The sequence below is a fragment of the Odocoileus virginianus genome, chromosome 4, assembly GCF_023699985.2.
Source record: "Odocoileus virginianus isolate 20LAN1187 ecotype Illinois chromosome 4, Ovbor_1.2, whole genome shotgun sequence".
Classification (NCBI taxonomy): Eukaryota; Metazoa; Chordata; class Mammalia; order Artiodactyla; family Cervidae; genus Odocoileus; species Odocoileus virginianus.
Genome location: NC_069677.1, coordinates 8,111,782 through 8,127,409, shown reverse-complemented (window position 1 = coordinate 8,127,409; position 15,628 = coordinate 8,111,782). Strand labels below are relative to the sequence as shown.

General features: G+C 40.3%; 1 long non-coding RNA gene across 1 annotated transcript; it reads right to left on the bottom strand.

The window, feature by feature from the left end:
• Positions 1-319: 319 nt before the first annotated feature.
• Positions 320-15,371, bottom strand: LOC110149087 (uncharacterized). Its single transcript, XR_002317342.2, has 4 exons — positions 15,171-15,371; positions 4,130-5,177; positions 2,804-2,910; positions 320-380 (listed from the first exon to the last, which is right to left on the bottom strand). It is a non-coding gene; the product is annotated as an uncharacterized lncRNA (long non-coding RNA).
• Positions 15,372-15,628: the final 257 nt, after the last annotated feature.

The following is a 15,628-nucleotide window of genomic DNA, read 5'->3' as shown; positions in this document are numbered from 1 at the left end:
GTGAGCCTAGAGGCTTGTATCTTCCCATACATAGAAGAGTGCTAAATTCCTTGAGATATTGGTTTTCCTTAATTAAAAATAATCTTTTGATATTCTTGCTGCAAACTTCCATATAACCTGACTTCTCCCCATGTCCCATGGCCTCCTCTGAAAAGTTCTCTCAGGATCACTTGAGAAGCTGTCTCCTGGGCTTGAAGTCCTAAGAATTCCCACCAAATAAAACATAACTCTCAATTTCTAGGTTGTGACTAATGTTTTAGTCGATACGCTAGATTGGTAAGTGGCAGTTTCAATAAGCAAGGGCACTTACTCATGAGACTTACCTTGAATGGCCACAAAACAAGTAGATTTCCATGCTCTCCTACCTCTCTGGCCAGGATCTGAAAGTTCATATAGAGGCTTGAACCTGGCTAGTCATGTATCCAGTCCAGATGGCTCAACAACACATTACGCATTTAAGGCTGAGTCCTTGGAAAAGCTCCCACTGTGGGAATGGGGGGTAGAACCAACAGTCCAAGGACAGGGGAGGGAGTGAGGAGCTTCTGATGTCCAGGTACAGCTCTCAGGTGGGCACATTCTCTTGATTACCTCCTCCAACAAATTGGCCTTAGAGTGCAAGCTTAGAGTGGGAGGGCAGACCTTGCTGCAGTTTGCAAGCCTGGAGTGCAAGTAGGAACAGGGAACTGTAGAAGATGTACACCCTTAGCTCTTCTAAGAGGTACTGCTCTGTTCAGCACTCTGATGGTATCCATTTAACCTGGTTATGTATCAGTAGCATAACCTTTGCCCTGTTGCTTTAACAGTGTTGTTGAGAGAACAAACAGGCTCCAGATTCCAGAATATTAGTAAATGTTTCTCCATTGCCTCTCTCTGTTATTTGAATCCATAAGAAGCACATTTACAAGCTTTAAACTTCCAATAAATTCAAAGAGATACTTGTGCTCTCTTCTGCATTTGACAATCATAAATATTCAATGATTTAAGACTAAAAACTTTATTGTTTTAAAAAAAAGTCATTTTAAGACCTACAGTGAAACTCATCTCAATCATCATTTCAAAAAAAAAATTCCCTATTTAAAAATTTAAAGCAAGGTATTAATTACAGTTAGGTATGGCTGCAAGTAACAGTGACTTAAACAAGGCAAAAGTTTACTTCTGGATCAGGTTAAAGTAAGGTGGCCTGGGGCTGCTATGAGAATCCACTATCTTCAAGTATTAACACCTTTCCCAGATCACTGCTTTGACATTCTGTGACAAAGTCTCTGCCCTCATGGACAAAGAGAACAGCTAGAGTTTGGTCATCACATCAATTTTCCAGGTGGAATAATGGAGAAAGGATGAAGAAGAAGGGCAGAAGACACCCATCAACTGCTTTTTAAAATGGTTTCTTGAAAGGTGCTGCACAATATTTCTTTTTACCTCACATTAGCAAGATCTAATCACCTTGTCGTGGTCAGCTATAAGGAAACTGGAAAGTGTCTGCATTCTGGGTGGCTATATGCCTAAGTAATATTGAGGGTTATATTACTAGGGAAAGAAGAATAAACATTGAGGCTAACAACTGGCAATCTATACCACAGTGCAGGACAGAGCTCTGGAAATTCTGTTTCCAGGGCAGTTTAGCCACAGCTGTTGCTAGGCATGAGACGATTAATCCATGTAGCTATTAAGACATGCCTGGTTAGAGGTAGAAAAAATGGAGGTGGAAATTTCAGTTAGAAGGTAGAATAGAATGCTTTGATTTTAAAATACAAAAGGAAATTTTTCTTCAGAAAGTACTGATGAGGGGCTGGAAAGGAGGGCTATGCTCTTAATTGACATCTGCTCTGCCCTTCATGTTATAGAAGTGGGAGAGTCTGAGGAGAGTCAATTAAACTGATGGTTAAAAGCAGAGGTCAATAAACTATGGCCTTAGGACTAAATCCAGCTCGTTGTTTTTATAAATAAAGTTTTATTAGAAAGCAGTCATGCTCATTCATTTATATAGCACCTATACAAATGATTGTTTATATAGGTTGTTTTCATGCTTGTAAAGGTAGAAACTGGTAGTTGCAACAGAGACCACGTGGCCTGCAAAGCTGAAAATATTTGCTATCTGGATCTTTAAAGAAAAAGCTTGCAGACCTCTGGTTAAAACACCTGAGTTAAGCAGTCCAATCTCTAATTTTAAATATTTGCTATGTTCTTAAAGCAATTTCACATGTAAAAATAATAGATTATAAATATGATGTGAGGTATAATTATAAGAATGCAATGGCTGCATATTATTGAGAGAGTGGCAAAATTGCTTTTCTCAAATAATGAGTTGCCCTTTACCCTGGAGAAGTTTCTACTCATTGTAGCTAGCTGGGTTCTCTGGACTCTGAATTCTCTTGTTTCCATAAGATCCTTTGCATGGCTATTGGAGCAACTGTGTCTGGACCTCACTTCTGATAGGTAATGAGAAATGGAATATTTCTTGCCATATCAGTAAACAAAGGATGTCACAATAATCAACAATTGCTGCCACCATCAGAAGGTGAGCTAGTGAGAACTGAGGGTGTTCAGGAAGGAATGAATACCTGCCATCTAGCAGCCATCAAACTGCAGCCACTCCCTATAATGAACCCTGAGGAAGCTCAGGATGTGAAAAACACAGGATACTGGCCCTACATAACTGAGGTGTATATCAAAGGAATGACTTATGTGGGAGGACACTTGCATCCTCCCATGCATAGAAAAGCTCTAAATTTCTTAACTTGGGATATCTGGTTTTCCTTAATTTACAAAAAAAAAAAAAAAAGACTTTTGACATTCAGCCTACCTCCTCTTTGTTGCAAAATTTGTATGAAACTGGCTCTCCCCACTGTCCCCCATCCTCAAAGAAGGTCTCTCAGGGTTACTTGAGATGCTGCCTCTCGTGCTTAAGTCCTAAAAATTTTCATGGAATAAAACATAACTCTCAACTTTTAAGTAGCATGTACTTTTTCAGTCAACAACAATATATCCAATGAGTCATCTCACATGCTGTCCCTGAAGTTACTATAATGCAAAGTGGAGAAATTTAATTTTCTTAAGCTAATAAATTTACCTTTTCATATAAGAAAAACATCAAAGCACAGTGAAAAGAGAAAAAAACACTCATCTTTCACATTCTAGATCAAATGTTACTTCCTCTGTGACAGCTTCTGTGCTCTGCTAGATGGAATTCATGTCAGACTCATCTGTCTTCTGTAGCATGTAGCTTGTACCTCTATTGAATCTGTCACATTATGCCTTGTTTTGAGATTGTCTGTGAACAGATCTCTCTTCTCTTCCAGAATGTGAATTCCTTAGCAATATAACTCTTATCATAGAGGCTTCTGAATACCCAGTATCCAGCACAATGCCTGGCACCTAATAGATGCTCAGTAAATGTTGAATTGAAGTGTGAAAATTCACTCCCAACACATCTTTTCTCTTTCTTGTCTATCACAGCAGCTAGCAGACCTGCCTCCAGCCCACCTTGTTCTGGCCACTGCATTGTTTTCCTCTTTCCCTTCTCAGTTTAATTGCTCATTTACAGATCTATGTAAATTGTATCTGTGTGAAAAATGTCTCTTCCATGCTAAAAATTTCAAACTATGGATTTCCTTTTCTTTAAAAATTCTCTTTCTGTGATACTTCTTCTTCCTCTGGACACTATTTTCCCTTGCCTCCTTATCAACTCCTAAACATTCACCTTTATGCACCCATCAGGCAGTAAAGCAGAAGAGAGAAAAGTAGCTTGATTTTTCTATATTCCCCCACCTCCTTCCTCTTGCTTCATCGATCCAAAACATTTGAACCTGTCTTGGCAAGAACTGATTCTGGTAAGAAGAGCAGCAGCTTTCCTGCCCTGAATTTTAAAACTCATGGTAGAAGAGCCTCTTCCCACCCCCACTCTCATCAAAACATGGTCTTAGCTACAAGGACCTATGATTCCTGTATTTTAAAAACAAACACATGGAAAACCAATTGTGATGAAAATGAGAGCCCACAAGAATAGATACTCCCACAATGCCCTTCATGGACCATGGAGTGGCTCTGCCTTTATTAGCAAGGGACCCATGACAAGAGTCAAAGAATGATTCCTGTCTGGCCCCAGCCCTATATCTGTGGGCCCTTTCACCTTTTGCTCATGCAGCTGCCAGGGCTGTCTCTTAGTGTTCCAGCTTCCTAGGCACCCACCAGATTCAGCTGCCAGGCTGAAAGGAAAGGAGAATTGATTTCAGTTAACTTGAGAATGTCCTCACTGCTCTGACCTTGAACGGGGCTATTTCACTTTCTCGCCAATCCTTAGTATATAGCCAGTGTTGTGTTCTCAGTGTTGTTTTGATGCATTTCCCCAGGATTTTTTTCCTCATTTCTTCTCTGTGGCCTCTCATCTTGGCTGGCCCTGTGCCCTGACCCTCTCCAAACCCAGAAGGGCCTCCTTGCAAACCAAGATAATGATGGGCACTAAGAGAGTTGTGGCACTGGCTCTGGCAGGCTGACAGGCACCAGAGAGGACCAGCAGCTAGAAGAGAACCAGGGCTACCTGGTCCATCCCTCCTAGGCTGAGCATCCCTTTTTGTAAATGAAGAGACTGGTCCTAATACTGAGGTGGTGTGACCTTTGGCAGGATCTATTTTTGCCTCCTTTTTAATTTATAAGATGAAAACAACACCAGAAAGGCACAAATCTTCACACAGAGACACTCAATGTCAGCACAGTGGCAAGAGCTCCTTGAAAGAAAGCAGTGATTGCTCTAGGCCACAACAATTAAAGATGTGAGGAAGCAGTGCAGGAGAACTCAGATTTGTTCAGACTTTCCAATGATAAGATCCAAACTACATTAGGTAATCTATAGTCAAGCAATTACACTTCTCTTGCCAGTGAGTATATCTTATTTTCACAAGTCAGGCTTGTCTAGGAAATACCGATTCTTGCACAGTATTGATATTCTAGAACCCCATATTCATTCCATCCCTCTCTCCCTGGGCCACATCCCAGCAAAAGGGGCTTGCATGACTCTCTCTGAAGCAAAGTTTATCCTTCTTGCTAAGAAGCAAAATTAAGATCCATAGATTCTTCTGCAAGGTGGCAGTCAGAAATGGAGAAATATGTGATCCAGTTTCAGTTCTGCCTCAGCTACTTGGGCAAGTTTCTTCACTTCTCTGGGTCTCGATTTCTTCCCCCTGTGAAATAAATTAGCTGATTTTTTTTCTCTAAGGTTTCTCCCAGGCTCTGCTGCAATCATTCATTCTTAGCTGCATTAAGTACATCACGAGTCTGAAGGCAAGAGAGAAGTGACTAGTTCTCAGGTACACTATTTTGTCTTTGCAGCTTTAATGGAAACTTTGCAGGGGACACTGCCTGGGGGGACAAGGATGGTGGTCAAAGAAGATTGTGCTCCAGAGTCTTGGACATCAATTCCTCTTGAGAATCCATAGAGTTGACACACTCCTCTACTGGTATCTACAGAGGTGGCAAGAATCATCTTTAAGCATCATCCCTGCCCTCCGCTGCCCATCCAGTTTGCTGCACATGGAGTGAGTACTTCTCAGTGTCAAGCACTATTAGAAATACAAAGATTAATTTGGCAAGATGTCTTCCAAATCAAGCTTATAATATTTGATGGATCAAGGACCCAGCAAGGTAAAAACCCAAGGAACCTAGTTGAAGACTCATTTTGATCCTCATTCTCACCTGTGCTGAAAAGGAATTAAGCAGAAGTTCAGAAGATGTTTGACATCAGACACACCTGGATCCAAATTTGGGCTAATCTCTCATTTAGTTTCCTCATCTTCAAAATGTCACAAAAATAGAACCACTCTCAAAGGATTAGTGAGATAATAATGCATATAAAAATGCTTTACTTCCTTGTCATAAATAGCTTTTAAGTGACTTTTTGTACTCTGGAAGATAACTAAGCATATAATTTTGAGTGCAAAACTGGACCTTCCCCTCACGAATTTTTCAGTGTGGTGCAAACATTAGATATCATACAAATAAATATATCAGTTTAAAAAGCTCTAAGTGTAATGTGTCATTTGGGTCCTCCAGGGAATAGTTGCAAAGACAGAATTATAACAGAATTATAAGCATAAGACATTTGGTAGGGGGTGGGGGGTTAATGTTTGAGAAGCATTAAGGGCAGAGGAAGCAGATTGGGCAGAAGAGTCTCAGACTGCAATGCAGATCTCTCAAAGGCTCTGCCACGTCGAGAGGGACCTAGGAACAAAGTTTGCCCTTTAAAGGAATCCCACATTGGACAAGAATGACCAGGCACTAGGACTATGCACTATGTCTAGTCATTAGATTGGGGCTACCTGGAAGAATGTGGCTTGGCTAGAAAGCTGGGGCAGGTCCTGGATGCAATGAAAGAAGACAGTCAGTCAGCTATACTCTTTACAACTGCACAGCAAATTCTTAACAGGAGATCCATTTGGTGTACCTCCATGGCTGTCCATGCTATGAAGGAAAATTCTGAGAGATTAATGCAGAACCTAGCTTAGACTTCCCTGACAATGTGTCCTTTACATGGAGATGGAGAGGATAAAGCCTCATTAACCAGACCAAGAGGTACTAGCAGGAGCTGTCTAGGATAAGCAAGAGCATCTGTGAAAGCACTCTGCCAGGAGAGAGCAGGACTTGGGTTATGGAATCAAAGGAGAATAAGATTTGAAGCTGAAAAGGCTGGAGCCAGATTGGGCAGGACCTAGTTATCCATGAAAAGGATTTTGGTCTTTTTCAGAAGAATGAAGAGAAACCAGTAAGAATTTTAAGAAGGATGAGGGAGGAGTCAACAATATGATCAGATCTGCAGTTTTTAAAAATTACTGTGGCTGCTCTGTTGAGGTAAGAATTAGCAGAACAAGAAGAAATTCAGGGAGACCATTTAGGAGGTTCTTGCACAATAATTCAGACATAGTAAGCCCTCCAAAAACAAGACCAATTATCGTTATTAATAATTATAAGCCTAAATTACATACTCTTGCTCCGTGCACTAAATCTAGACAATTTTGCATTTGCCTTAAGCTCTTGACCAGTTACCTCCAGGCTAGTCATCATTCATCACTGATTATACTATTCAATACCCTCCTATTTCACGGCTCTGTTTCATATATTTCGCTTCGTTGTAACAACCTTACTATTCCCTGAACACAGTTTATACATTTCTGCTCCAAACCACAGTCCATGTCCATATGCATGCCTTTCCCCACCTTCTGCCAAAATTTTCTTCCTCTCTTCTCAAACTCCACTTAAGCCCACTCCTCCTGGCCTGATAGTACCAGAGGGTGATGGGAGGGAGGAACTAACACCTCTGTAAGGCAGGTACATGTATGACAAACACCTCTGTAAGGCAGATGCATGTATATAAGGCATGTGGCCTGGCTAGAAAGCTGGGGCAGATCCTGGATGCACTGAAAGAAGACAGTCAGCTATACTCTTTAAAACTGCACAGCAAATTCTTGACATGGGTCTACTTGGTGTACATCCATGGTTGCCCATGCTATGAAGGAAAGTTCTTTTCATGATATTTTTTCTCTTATGACCTTCTAGAAATCAAGGACTTGAGGAGTAATAGGCACTTTGAAAATCAAAATGGATAATTTATATTTCAAAAAAATTTATCATTTAAAAAAAGTCAGAAATGGTCAGTATATATTGTTTAGGATGGAGAACAGGAGCAAATGGGGAATTGCTAGAAAAGGAAAAAAATAAATGTGATGTGCCAGGAAAATACAGCTAGTAATAAAAAGAACTAAAATGTATTTAGCACTTACAACATACAGTTACTATTCTAAGAACTTAATGAGATATATTATCTCACTTAATTTTTGCAAGAACTATATGAGGGTATGATTCTTATCTCTATTTTATAATGTTGAATGATGAGTATCACCCCTGAGCTCTAAAGAGAAAGAACATTTTCTTGGACAGCTAATTTTTGAGCCTTAGTTGTGCCATGTGATCAGGAGGGGAGAGGGAAAAGCTGACGGAAGCCAAATGACTTAGAAGATGAACCTGACTCCCAGAGGGAAAGACTGGGTAAGTAGACAGAGGAGAGGCAGATAAGAAGGAAGTGGGATTCGGAAAGGTGAGAAGTTTACAAAATATTTTAAGGAAGTTTTGCATATCCCTTCTCCACATCTTTGAGAATTTTTAACGAAGACCTACACTGCCCTTTAGGCTTTTCTGCCTCAGGCTTTTGTAGTCTTCAATAATGTGCCAAGTCTGGGCTTGACGAGAGCTGGATAGCTCATCTCCTTCAGATTTACCCAAACGTATGGTCTCTGGGAACTCTGAAGGAGTATACATTAGAGACATTAACTTTTTTTTTTTTAAGATTTTTTTTTTGGACATGGATCATTTTTAAAGTCCACTCAAATTTTTTGGCTCCAAGGACTGTGGGATCTTAGTTCCCCCAAGAGGGACTGAACCTGTACCCCCTGCATTGGAAGGCAAAGTCTTAACCACTGGACCACCAGCGAAGGCTCCAGACATTAAATGGAGAGGCACCTCTTTCTCTGGATCTGGAGGGTAGGATGAGGGAACACAGTTGGAAAGGGTTTTCTCTGTCACAGTGAAGGGCGATTTTGAAAGAGGAGTTTCACGGAATATCAGTGCCAAGGAAATGAAAGCAGGGACTTAGTGCAGAGGCTTTAGAATTCCCATGTTGATCCAAGTAACCATGAAGGCCCACGGGGCCCAAGGAGTGGAGGCTACACTGAGGCCACAGTGAAGGTGAAGAACCTTAATTTCCACCAAATTGTGGCTAAATCTGTACTGTTCTGCTTTATCTCCCTTAACATTTGGCTCATTGACTTCCCCACCCACCCAAGAACCAGACTTTTATGTCCTGATCCCAAAGTGACTGCTGGAAAGAAGGAGGAGCAAAACTTTGCTCAAGGAAGAGCTGTGTTAACAAAATAAGTATAATTAGTGTGGTAGTGCTGGGAGAGAAGCTCCATTTCTTCTGCTGAATTCCGGGCCTCATTTGCATTAGAAAAACAACCTCATTAGAGCAGTATATTAGATTACAAGATATTTTCCAGGACAATCTTTCAGAAGAGCCATAGCAATCCCTTGCATATATGCACACAAACAGACACAGATGCATACCCTAAATTTTCCAATTAAAAGTACATACTTTTTTTTTTTAATTAAAAATCATCCAGAAAGTAATATAAACTGACCACTGGATGCTTCTAAATTTAAGACAGGAAGACCTGTGGAGCTTTAAAGAGAAAAGGACTGGGAGTTTGAAGGAAGAGACATTAAAGAAAACTGTATGGCAAGGTTAAAAGAATTGTGGAATAAATGCTGTCTAAAAAAAAAATTGTGTTAAAATTTTTTCTCAAGGAATTAGTCCATTTTATTGGCTTGGGAGATTACAAAAGTAATTCCTTTTTTCAGGAATTTTAATTGGATGGCTACAACAAAGTACACCTGGGGAACCCCTCCTAGTGCTAGAATTGCAGTCAGCATGCTAAGCCTGTTCCCATGTTAAGACTGCTTGCTTACTTCCATTCCTCCTTACCCTTACCTTGCAAAAAATTTCTGTTTTCTCTCTCAATTGTACAATAACAGAAAATAAAATTATTTAGGAGTAAAAAAAAAAAAAATTAATGATCATCTTATCCTATTCTCTCATTTTCTAGGTAAGAAAACCAGGACAAGATAGGTTAATTTTCCTAAGATCCTACCACCAGTTAAAGGCAGGGGTGAGGAAAGACCTAGAACCCAGGTCCCCCTTCCAACAGGCCTCTGGCTGTTGCCTGCTCTTCAGTAACCCTCCTGGGGCAGCTCTCCCATTTTCTAATATTCCTTCCTGGGAGCTTTTGCTAGCTCTTTATGGCATCTTTACAGATGACACAGAGTCAATATAACACACACACACAATATGTTTATGCAAGGGCAATCTCAAATGCCCTGGTCTGGTTTCTGAAACACATTTTTGTGGCCTTTTGGCTTAGTTTGCACATTGGACATATGTTTCATTTTAAGCAGGCTGGTCCAAATGCCTTCCCTCTAAAAGAAGTATCAAAACAGTAAAAAAAAAAAAGAAAGAAAGAAAACAGAAAATCCTCTATTTTTCTTTTTTAAAAAGTGGAAAATACAACAAATGTATAACAGAAAACTGGGAAAGTCATAATCCCATCACTTTAACCACCATTGTAATCACTGTGATGTTTTAATACTTCCTCCAGGCCGTTCTCATAGGAATCTCTTTTTAATATCATTGTTATCTGTCCTTAATCTGACTTAGCTCTGACTTGTTTTTGGAAACAGCTGTCTGCAAACTATCTTGTTCTTCCTCACAATCAGTGAAAGGACATCTAGAGAACACACCTCAGAGCTTCACTCAACACATAACTGGGAATTAGAAATAATTTTTGTCATATGGTTGGGGTTTGTGGTAGAGCCTGCTAATTGTGTTTAATATCCATAATTTACTTTTATCTTACTAAGAAAACCCCAATTTTATTTAAAAACAACTCAATACCAAGCTTAAAAAACTCCTATTTCTACAGCCTCTGTTTTAGTTAGAACTGGTCAAGTAAAACAGACTGGGTTAAAAGATGTAAGTAGGGATCACAGTGGGGAATCTTACAGAGAACAGCCTTTAAAGGACTGACTGACTCTGTTGATAAGCCTTGTTTGGTTCTTCCCCGCTTCCTCCCTCTTCCTACCTGTGTGGTAGATGTGAAGGCTGGAGTTGCAGAAACCCTGACGTGAGGCGGTTCTGAGAGGAAAAGTGCAGGCCAAGGAATAAGCACCATCCTTGGCGTTGTGGTGCTGCAGACCGGCTCTGGACTACCAAGTTTCCAACTTTAGGTTGTTTGAGAGAAAACTACATATCCATCTTGTTTAATCCACACTTTCAGATTTTTTTAAACTTGAAGCCCAAAATTACCGACACAGGAGCCAAACAACCCTGAAACACATTCAGAGAGAGTTTCCCTTGAACGCCTTGTCTGAATACCCTAATGGTTCCTCTAAGTCTGGATTCCTCGATTACTTGCGGTTCTTCAGTCCTCTCTTCGCACCTCCATCTCCCACACTGGTGCCCTGGCCAGGTCACAACCTCAATCTTTGGACTCTTTAAACCTGACTCCCTGGACACCCAAGGCTGTGTTCTTTTCCTCTTAACCTTTGCCTGAGTTCCCGTTGCATCCGGGCTTTGCCTGGGAAGCCACTGCTCCTTCCAAACCCCGCCCCTCCTCCTACCTGCTCCTCAATTAGTGTCTGCACCTTCTGGGGGGCGTCCTGAACAACTTTCTACTAAATGCTTATAAAAGATTTATATGAGATATTTCTTTTTAGAACACCACCTAAGATGTGCTCAAATTTTATCTGCAATTTCCAGATTTATTTTTTTCCCTTTCCTAACAGTCTCTATCAAATTAAGGAATAGTTCCCATAGTGAGAGCAAGAGGTAATCATGGCTAATTAGACCCAACTGAAAAATCTATGCATAGGTGGGTAGAAACAGCAGCTTTTGGGAGAAATTTTCCCCCAAAGTTTAACCATAGAACTAGAGAGGCCCTTGATCTATTATATTATTTTTACCCCTTAATCTTTCTCATTGAGTTATGATTCTAGCAACACAAAAGATCTGAAATCTTTAAGATATGAATTTACTTAATGGATAAGTAGTAACTTTTAAGCTAATCTAAAATATCCAACTTGTGGATAAAAATAAGCAAAAAAGTGAATTATTTAAATAGTAACATCAGTGTTTGGATTTTAGTGCTAAGTACAATTCTCCCCTAAACTATCCCTCAGCAACATTATCTGTGACTATAACTTAGTCTGGTCAGGTATTAATATTTTCTCCTTGGATTTTCATGGTTGTCCTTAACACAAACCCTCAGGGAAGCAATCTACCTGGTTCAGGTTCGCTGCTAATAAAGCATTCACAGAACTATTGCCTAACGTAATTTAACTTGGTTTGTGTATGCTCCCACTCATCTAAGAGCCTGACTTGAGATAGAGAAAGACAGAAGAGGCCCCCCCTGGCTGGCCCTGGGAGGAACTGTGCAGAGAAGAATGACTTGGAGAAGATGAAAGGCTAGATAAGTGTCTCTTGGCATGAGTATCTAAGGCTTGGCTTTTGGAGACTCATTATTACTTTCAAAAAATTGAGAACTGCTATAAAAGCATTTCTATTCCAGGGTAGATATTTCAAATCCTAAAAGATGCTGCTGTGAAAGTGCTGCACTCATATGCCAGTAAATTTGGAAAATTCAGCAGTGGTTACAGGACTGAAAAAGGTGTTTTCATTCCAATCCCAAAGAAAGGCAATGCCAAAGAATGTTCTAACTACTGCACAATTGCACTCATCTCACACACTAGCAAAGTAATGCTCAAAATTCTCCAAGCTAGGCTTCAACAGGAGTATGTCAAGGCTATATATTGTCACCCTGTTTAAACTTATATGCAGAGTACATCATGCGACCAGGCTGAATGAAACACAAGCTGGAATCAAATTGCTGGGAGAAATATCAATAACCTCAGATATGCAGATGACACCACCCTTATGGCAGAAAGTGAAGAACTAAAGAGACTCTTGATGAAAGTGAAAGAGGAGAGTGAAAAAGTTGGCTTACAACTCAGCATTCAGGAAACTGAGACCATGGCATCTGGTCCCATCACTTCATGGCAAATAGATGGGGAAACAGTGGAAACAGCGAGAGACTTTATTTTCTAGAACTCCAAAATCACTGCAGACAGTGACTGTAACCATGAAATTTAAAGACACTTCCTCCTTGGAAGAAAGTCTATGACCAACCCAGACTGCATATTAAAAGGAAGAAACATTACTTGGCCAACAAAGGTCTGTCTAGTCAAAGCTATGGTTTTTCCAGTAGTCATGTATGGATGTGAGAGTTGAACCATAAAGAAGGCTGAGTACCAAAGAGTTGATGCTTTTGAGCTGTGGAGTTGGAGAAGACTCTTGAGAGTCCCTTGGACTGCAAGGAGATCAAACCAGTCAATCCCTAAGGAAATCAATCCTGAATATTCATTGGAAGGACTGATGCTCAAGCTGAAGCTCCAATACTTTGGCCACCTGATGTCAAGAGCTGATTCATTAGAAAGGACCCTGATGCTGGGAAAGATTGAAGGCTGGAGGAGAAGGGGACAACACAGGTTGACATCATTACTTGATGGACATGACATTGAGCAAGCTCCGGGAGCTGTTTAGGACAGGGAAGCTTGGCATGCTGCACTCCATGGGGTTGCAAAGAGGAGGACACACAAAGAGCGACTGAACTGGACTAAACTGATAAAGACATTACAAAGGTGGTCCATTCTGACAGGGGTAGTTCTAAATCTTGAGGCCCTCCATGGCTTCCTTCTCTGTGTTTATCAGGAACTGCTCAGAAGATCTAATACAGAGATTAAGTTATTTGTCCCCTAGGGAGTCTCATTTCGGAGAAGGCAATGGCACCCCACTCCAGTACTCTTGTCTGGAAAATCCCATGGACGGAGGAGCCTGGTGGGCTGCAGTCCATGGGGTCGCTAAGAGTCGGACACGACTGAGCAACTTCACTTTCACTTTTCACTGTCATGCATTGGAGAAGGAAATGGCAACCCACTCCAGTGTTCTTGCCTGGAGAATCCCAGGGACGGGAGAGCCTGGTGGGCTGCCGTCAATGGGGTCGCACAGAGTCGGACACGACTGAAGTGACTTAGCAGCAGCAGCAGCAGCAGCAGGGAGTCTCATTTACCTCCTGTGTTATGCAGAGTAATTCTGCATACATATACACCCTAACATCTACTTCCAAATTTCCTCTCCACCACCCATCGTGACTGGCAAACAGCTACCAGGACCTCCGTTCAGAAATATAAACAACAAAAAATTAATTTCTCTTACACACAGATAAAAGACAAAACGAAAATAGCTCAAGGGGTGGAATTCTGGGTGGTTTAATTTTTTTCTTCTTTCTACTTTCAGTCTTGCCATACTTTCTTTGATTATAATACATATTAATAAACACTAACATTTCTTGAGTACTGACTCTAGGCCAGGTACTCTTCTAAGCACATTACATATTTTATCTCACTTAATCTTCTTTAAAAATCTGTGGATATACATATAAGGAAACTAAAGAAATTAAGTAACTTATCACCGAGTAGCCTGCGTCTAAGTTCAGGTCTAGCTGGCATTAAAGTCAGGACTCTTAGCTACAACAATGTTATTTTTAAAACAGAGAAAGTATACATTAAATAAAGATTATAAGATGTTGAAACTAGAAATTTAGTCATGACTTTATCTTAAGAAATTGTACTGTTCTAAAAATGAAAGGGTACATGGCATAATAGTATATATAGTATGGTGGTTAAGAGCCTGGATTTTGGAGCCAGAACTCATGAGCTCAACTTTCAGTTACATAGTCTCGCTAGCTCCACGACCCTAGGCAAGTTACATAACTTCCCCATATTTTCTCCATTGACAAAATGGAGATAATAGCACCTACCATGCGGTTATTGTGAAAACTATTGTATTACATAAAAATGCTTAAATAGCACCTGGCATATAGTAAGTACTATGAAAGTATTACTGCTGTTGTCAGTATTGTTGTTATCATTATTATTTTTATTCCAAGGTTTTTGAAGCCAAGCTATTATTCTCCTGAAAAGAAATCTGGGTTAAAATTCTCCTAAGCTCCTGCACTGAGGATTTTAAGAATGACTGCCTTCCTTTCCTAGTGGAATAGCAGTGAGGAAAGGGATGAAGGTATTATGGTGGTCAATCTCTTTGGGGGCTGAAAGGATGACTTTACAGTGAAAAGTCTCCTGATGTCATCTTAGCTACACAGTCAAGCCTCAGAGTAGAAACTTCCTGTTCATCTTTTTTTTCCTTCATGTACCAAAATTAATCTATTATCAAAGGTCTGTTCATCATTTTTAAAGCAGGGGAAAGTGTGTAAGAATTACCCAATGAAACTCAAAGAAATAAAAGTATAATATATGAAATAATAAAAATATTTCTCCAGCAGAAACAATTATTGCCTAAAATATGTTCAAAAAGCAAAATGAGGATTTCTATTATTAAGCTAATGGATGAGTACAAGAGCTTAAGTTTCACTGTGGGGAGAATTCCTAATTCAGGTTTTCCAAAGTGGTGGTCCCTTCTCAGAAAGTCACAGGACTTGAACCCTCAGGCCTGTACTCACAGCAGTCAGTGGCTCCCAAATTAAGGCTGAAGAAAAAAAAATATGAAATATCAGGTGAAATCAGAGAAGTGAATCCAGTTCGGGGGGAAACAGAGGAAATGGTGGTCCCTTTGGCGTCGGGAATATAAATCAAATAAATAATGCTTCCTCCCTTCTCACCTCCCACTGCCTAATGGAAAACTCTCCTCAAAGGTAGCCTTAGCAACATGGTACTTCTAGAATCTGGGAGTCCCCCCACTCTAGGACAGTGGCTCAGCTATTAAATAGCTCTGAATTCTGACTTTTAGCTTCGATTCCTTAGCCTTGCTCTACATCTTGACAGGGAAGGACAAATTCATTCTGCCAGTCACCTAAGAGCCTTTGAAATACTTGCAATGATCGGGCTGTTCCTTTGGTTGACTTTTTTTTTTTTTTTTCTTCTCTAGGCTAAATATGACCATTTCTATCAACTCTCTGAT